This window comes from Malania oleifera, chromosome 4 (genome assembly GCF_029873635.1).
Source record: "Malania oleifera isolate guangnan ecotype guangnan chromosome 4, ASM2987363v1, whole genome shotgun sequence".
Classification (NCBI taxonomy): Eukaryota; Viridiplantae; Streptophyta; class Magnoliopsida; order Santalales; family Ximeniaceae; genus Malania; species Malania oleifera.
The window spans coordinates 13,087,876-13,095,443 of record NC_080420.1 but is presented as its reverse complement, the minus strand read 5'-3'; the positions used below and the strand labels follow the sequence as shown (position 1 = coordinate 13,095,443).

General features: G+C 35.1%; 1 pseudogene; it reads left to right on the top strand.

The window, feature by feature from the left end:
- Positions 1 to 343: 343 nt before the first annotated feature.
- LOC131153690 (cysteine-rich receptor-like protein kinase 10) lies at positions 344 to 1,663 on the top strand (annotated as a pseudogene).
- The last annotated feature ends 5,905 nt before the right edge of the window (positions 1,664 to 7,568 follow it).

Genomic DNA, 7,568 nt, shown 5'->3' with positions numbered 1-7,568 from the left:
CAGGGATGCTCCTTCGACTTCCGCTGACCTGAAAGGGGAAGAAAAGAAAGGCTTAGAGGACCCGGGGTGTACTCCGGGGGATCACTCCGATGCCTAAGTAAGAGGAACGCTTTTAGAGAGACTGAATACAACAGTAGAATAGTGTTGAATGACTTACCTTGGCCTCTTCTCCAGATCCCTTCTTATAGGGGCGCAAGTTGACCATAGGTTGGTTCGTCTTTATTGCGCGGGGGCGTAATTCGCTCCCTAGTCATAAAGTGCTTGCGCATATCACTCGGCTATTTAAGCCTCTGGCGTGAATCTCCTCTCCTCTTTTTTGGGTTGGAGCTGATCACTCGTTAGAATGTCTGACCCAGAGAAGGCGCAAGACAGGTGTTGACCTGCTCTTATTGGCTAGATAATTTTGGGTGTATCAAGGACTATCCCGAAGAAGATGGACATGATGTGGGAGAAAGGAATGTCGATTTGTCTTTTTTTTAATTGAAGAGATGTAAAATTTGTAACAAACAACTTCTCAGACAAACTTGGGGAAGGTGGTTTTGGTGAAGTTTACAAGGTAAATGTTTTTTTTTCATTTGGATTGCAATATTGTTGTATTTGTCACCCTTCTATTTTGTTGAGAAAGTGGATTTTGGTTATCAAGATTACCATTCAAAGAATATGTCATTGCAATTAAGTAAAAACATGATATATGAATCCAAATAAATAGCTATAAAAATTAAGCTTTTTGCCAATATTTATGCATTTATGGAAGTTTAACTTGCCTTTGTAGGGTCACCTATCCAATGGACAAGAAATAGTTGTAAAAGGCTCTCGAAATGCTCAGGCCAAGGGGTTAAAGAATTCAAAAATGAAGTCTTGTTGATTGCTAGACTTTAACATAGAAATTTGGTAAAAGTTTTAGGTTATTGCATTGATGGGGAAGAGACAATGCTAATCTACGAATATATGCCTAATAAAAGCTTGAACTCCTTCATTTTCGATATGACTCCTTTAACATTTGTTGTTCCTCTCTTATAAAGTAACTCTAATTGATTTGCAATTTATCAATTTCATGACAGATCATACTAGGAAGGTACTTCTAGATCGAAAAAAGCACAACGAAATTATCATTGGGATTGCTCGAGGCATTCTTTACCTTCATCAAGACTTAAGGTTAAGAATTATTCATCGGGATTTGAAAGCTACTAACATACTTCTTGACGGAGAAATGAAAACCAAAATTTCAGAGTTTGGCTTGGCAAGAATATTTGGACGAAACCAAACTCAAGAAAATACAAATAGGGTAGTTGGGACATTGTAAGTTTGACCAAACTATTTAGTTTACACTTCGAATATAACTAAGTATATTTAAGAAAAAGATGAGTCTTTGAAAAGAATTTTAATTTGAATTATACCATAATGGGCAACGGTTATATGTCACCAGAATATGCACTAGATGGTCTCTTCTTAATGAAATCAGATGTCTTCGGCTTTGGAGTTTTACTATTAGAGATCATTAGTGGCATGAAGAATCGTACTTCTTACAATGATGGTCCACTCTCAAATTTAATAAAACATGTGAGTGCATCATAGATGTACATTTTAGCATTACATATTGCTAGAGTTTTCTTTACATTAGCTTTAAAGAAATGTTGTAACTTTTCAGACGTGGGACTTGTGAAGTGAAGAAAGCGCTTTATAGATAGTCATTTTTTTCAATGGGCAATTCGTGGCAAGGGCTTGAAGTTTTCAGTTCTATCCAAGTTGGGCTCCTATCTGTTCAAGGTAATGCTATGGATAAGCCAACCATGTCAACAATTGTTTTCATGTTAAGCAATGAAGTAGCTCTTCCTTCTCTAAAACAACTAGGATTTGTTGTCAAACAAACCAATAAATACCCAAACTCAAGTCCAATGGGACCCATATCGAGTTCATGTTCCAAAAACGAGATGACAATTACAATGATTGGTCCCCGACTGATAGAACATCCATGTCTACCCGAAAGTTATTTATATTGATGAAATTATGATTATGGTGAGTTTGTACCCCAAAATTATATATACTTCCAATCTTTCTTATGCTCTTAAAAAATATTTATTATCGATAATACATTATTCAAAAGATAGTTGTGATCCACAATAAGTAGATTGATTTTATGTAGAAGAAAATATATACGTCATTTCCCATGTCCTTTTTCAATCAATTGAGTATTCTAAAGGAAGTATACGTGACACACATGCTTGCTCATTTGCTGTTAGCCTTGGTGTATTCCCAAGGGGGGGGTGAATTGGGTATTTAAAAATTAATCTCCTAGGTTAAATCAGAAATCAATATTATTTCGCAACCTAGATTCTTTCTAAGAAATCTCAAATGTGCAGATAAAAATAATATGCAGAAAATAAATCCTACGCAGCATTCACAATAAAACATACACGTGCGGTAAATAAATTGTGAAAAGGCAAACAGACACACGATATGTTATCAAGGTTCGGTCAATACTGCCTACGTCCCCGCCTTGGCTACACTGGCACAAGGATTCCACTAATTCTTACTTAACGGATGGAGCGGCACCAGTTACAACCGAATCAATTAATGGGGCTAATCTCAACCAACACGCCTTACCAGGATGGCACACCTAACTTTCCTAACAGGGTCTAAGCCAATCTGGAACTATTCAATAGAGCTAATCTCTCTCTTCAAGCCCACTCCTGGAATACAATCAATATAAAATTTGCGTACAAATAAACGCTTCTTATACAAGTAGATATGTACCACTATGCACAATATAATCAATGCGCCTCAATGATGTAAGAACTATAAGCTCGGTGCTCTATGTGTGCAATCAACACTCAAGGATGTATAATCTCAAATATGCGCAGAGTGTTCTAACAAGCTAATCTTTGAAATAAAAGTATATTAAATTTCTATATCATATTAGTTTCAAAGATACTAGCAATGATATTCAAACGAACTCAAAAAAGAATATTTTCTTAAATGAATCTAGCACAAGAGTTGTTTGAAATATAGTTTTGAAAAATATTTTGCACACAAAAATAAAGCTATAGGAATCTTTCAATGACAATGCAAAGATCCTTAAGCTTATGAGTTTATCCCAACACAAGATTTTATCAATAAAAATATGTGGGATAAACTATGCTAAACTACCCAAAATCAATATCAAATTTTCAAACAAGACAATGATAGTATTAGCAATACCTAATAAGCACTAACACAATTTGTAAACTCTCACAATGCTAAGATGTATCAAGGGAATGAATTATTTAGAGAGTATTGGGAGTGGAATATGCAAAAATAGGCTTTTTGAGATTGAGAGGATTTTTCACTAATTATATTGCTAATCTCACTTTAATTTTGCAAATAAGCCCCTATATATAGAGAATGGCAAAATTAAAACCATTGTGGAACACATAGGGTATTCTTAAATTTGTTAAAAAAAAGTTTAGCAAAATTAACCTTGTTTAACCCTTTAACTTCGGTAAAAATATTAATCAACCCGAGAGGATTCGGGTGGCTAAACTTTAGTTTGGTCACCCGAACAGACTCATCAGAGAAATTTATAAAAAAGTGGTTTGGGTGCCTGAGTTTGGGACCGAGTGGTTGAACTAAAGTCAGTACCATATAGTGTAAGATTCGAGTGCTCGGTTCAAGGGTTGGTAGCCTGAACTGGTCAGTACAGTTGCCCGAGGCCATAATGAACGTGAATGTTCAGCAGCCTGAGTAGTTGAGAAGTCCTTTTCAGAGGGTTCGGGTGCCCAAGGGAGATAGGAACATTTTGTGTTTGCTCGCCCAAGAGCTGGTCAAATTGTTGACTTCTCAATAGTTCGAGTGTCCAAGGTGATTTGTTCACCTAAGATTTGGTCGCCTGACCTCTCTCAATTTTTACAATTAAGCCCAATTTCACTTCAATTAATTCCTCTAATATTATAAGTGATATTGAGAACTTTCTCACGTGCAAGTGCTGGGACCTAGGGTATTTTCTAAGGCCTTTTTGAGTACGTCGAAAAAAACCTAGCATCGGTCCCTAAGGTCTCTAGGTTTTGAGCTTTATAGTTCCTACATGCATGCCATGAAATGATTATTACAGACCCAATAATAGTAAAGTGAATTACAACATGAAAAGAGTCTTCAGGGTCTTCAGTTTTCAAGTCTTCACGTGCCATCAAATGATCTTGTTATTATGAACCAGCACACAAACTTAACATACATTAAATACCAGAGTATTTGTAATTATCAAAACCGAGACATGACCAATAGGGTCAACATTTGCTATGTATTTATTTTTTATTTTCTAACTTTGTTTGGTTGTGTTAAAATTGTGTGAGTGTCAATTTTAAAGAAACTTTGAACTATATTTTGTTCACCACCTATGTATTTTCACCACCCCCTTGAAACCTAAAGCTTCTGGCTATGGTATAACCCCACCACCATATTGCCTTTCGGTTAATCCCCACCTTCCTATGTCCTTATCCCACTCCCCTAGACTATATAAACTCTCAACACACTAGGAAAATGGACACATTTAGACACCGGAGGAAAGGATAGAGCTAAATCATGCTCCTCCATCATCTCACTATTCCAATAGCCCCTACCTCTCCCTCTTTCTCATCTTCCACAAACAATTTCTACCTAACTCACTAGTTGTAAAGAGTTGCCAAAGAGACCCTCCCACTCTCTAGCTTCTCCTCAACCACCAAAGTATCTCTCTCTCTCTCTCTCTCTCTCTCTCTCTCTCTCTCTCTCTCTCTCTCTGCACATGCTATTGAATGTAATCCTATTCATTATGAACGTATAAAGATAGGATAACATGTGCATATGGATCAACGATATGTGTATGAATTTCATGTGAATATATCATTGCGCAAGTATGGTGGTGCGTGTGAATGTCTATGGTATTGGATGTGAAGTATAGGTATGCAGGGATACGTATATGATAGGTACATACAAAATAATGTAGGAGTATATGCAAGCAAGTTAGGGATGCACTTGTGGGCATATATCCATGGGCACGCATGATTGAATGTGTTCATGTGTATTCCTTATTAACTTGTACATTCCTTATTTACTTGCACTACACACTTGTACTACACAGTTGTACTGCACTTGTACTACACTTGTACAACACTCCATGCCTCCTATATAAATAGGCACTCATGTATAGTCTTATGAATAAGAAATACAATTATACTTGTTCAGTATTTCTAACATGGTATCAAAGCCACTACTCTAGCCTTTTCTTAGCAGTCTTGTTTTCTTGGTGTTGCTCCTTCCTTATCACGCTTCTGCCACTGTCAAGGAATCCCACCACAAACCATTGCATCCTATGCTTTAGAGTCTACGCGTCAGTCGCTGGTTGCCTACCTGCCAGATCGGAGGTCCCAAGAGTTTTATTGTGCTAATTACATGTCTGAGGAAAATTCTACCTAGGAAAGTGGGACTTAAGCGGTCCATTGTGATCCCTCACTTACCTGGAAATTTACCTAGTATAATTTAGCACAATCATTATCGGGTCCCACCTTCATGTTAGCTTGCCACGTGAGTATGCCATGTCATCACGCCACATCATCACTGATAGTTGACCCCATGCATTGACCGTTGACCATATTGTTGACTTTTTTTGGGGTTGACTTTTTTAGGCCAAGTTCTCCTTACCCCGTTTTACGTGTAGATATCATTTTTGCAATCTATTTTTTTTTTTTTTTTGCATATTGCGTCTCTAAATGGATAAAAAAGATATTTTTCTTCCTCACCCCATCAATAATACATTGGAGGGAACTAGGAATTATTTATCTTGGTCTCAAGCTGAAAGTTAAAGAATTGTTCCAAGAGGAGGGGTAAATTAGGTTATTAAAATTTTAGTTCTTTTTATGACATTTTTAACCTCTTGTTAATTTATCAAATACACAGAAAAAACGTAGTAATTTAATCAATCGTCAAACTAGGCTAGCTCAAAGGCACGAATAATTGTGCAACGGAGTTGTATCCAACCTAAACTTAAGAATGCCTTTGGGAGTGTTAATTTTGGATCTTAAATTTAAATTTGGGTTTATGTAAATATAAGTAAAGATCCTTACAATTTTAAAGTACATTTGACAACATATTTTGTCTTAGGGAAGGAGAAGGGGGCAATTTACCAAAACTATATGATTTTTTTTGTTGCCTCTTTTCCACTTTTATTTTTTATGCAAAAAGTTTCCAACTCGATTCAAAAGTAAACAAATTGAGGACTTAAATCCATTTTCTCCAAAAACGGAATTTTCTCAAGTTTATTTTTTTGAATAATTCCTAATTTGTCCTTTTCTGTGGATTTTCAAACCATTTTCTCTTCAAATTTAAAAATAAATTGTAAAAAAATAAAAAAAAAATGTTTCATTTTCTCATCAAATTTCAAAAATTGCCAAAAAAAATAGAAGAGGAAAACTGGAAAATCATGGTCAATTGCCGGTAACGAATACATATCAACCTTATAATTTATTAAATAAGAATAAAATAAAATGAAATCGAATTAACATGTGTAATTTCACATATTTATCAAATAACTTTTCATTTCATATAGCTTTTATTTTATCCCATTCCAGCATATACTCAACATACACTTATAATACAAATCCTAGTGAGGTAAAAAATATATTTTAAATTGATATTCGATATGCTATAGGAAGGTAAAGATAACAAATTCTATCAGAAGTTAAGTAGCATTTGGAAGTATGAAATTTTAACCTTGAATTAAATTACCTGATTTTTAAAAATTTATTCTATATTTAAGAAAATTTTATTAAATTCATTTTATTCAAATTCATGACATGAAATTTATACTTTCAAACCAAAATTTGAATTTGTTCCCAACACCTGGCCAGTACGTAACGCATGGCCTGCAGGCACCAACTCAACACAACCCCTGCTTGTCGAGTTGGTGCTGTCGTCTTCCCATTTACATTCAAATTTTGGAGATTTGACCCCCCCAAAAGTCAACATTGCTCAACTTGTGTGATTAAAAGTCTCCAAAGACAACCTAATTGAATAGTATGTACTAATTAATGTTTTCATTATCTCTGTGTGCGCATGTACTTTTTATTATTAAATTAAAAAATCTTTGTTAATTTTATCAATACTAGTAAAAGCACGAGTGATGCACATGGAAGAAATTTTTTTTATATATATATAAGTAATAAATACAATTTATGACAATTTTTCAGAAGGATCAATGCTCGAAAAAAGGGGGTTGAATTTCTGAATCGTCTCGACCGAATGGCAATCTTGAAATCACATGAAAATGAGATACTATATATGCTAAGAAATGGGTCAAAATGTAGTCCAATAGAGTCGCCACAAGCCTACTTTTACTCTAAGTGAGGTTAAAATACCTATTTACTATATTACCAATTCGTTGGTCTTTCAACCAAAATCAATGAATATTTCAATCCATCTGTGTTTTTCTTCTTCTTCTTCTTCTTCTTCTTCTCTTTTTCAAGCGTGTTCATTGAGGGTATATTAATAAACTTAAAGTTGCAAAACACTTGCCTAGTAATGGCCAATCCAATGCATACTTTTGCATGAGCTGCTCATGC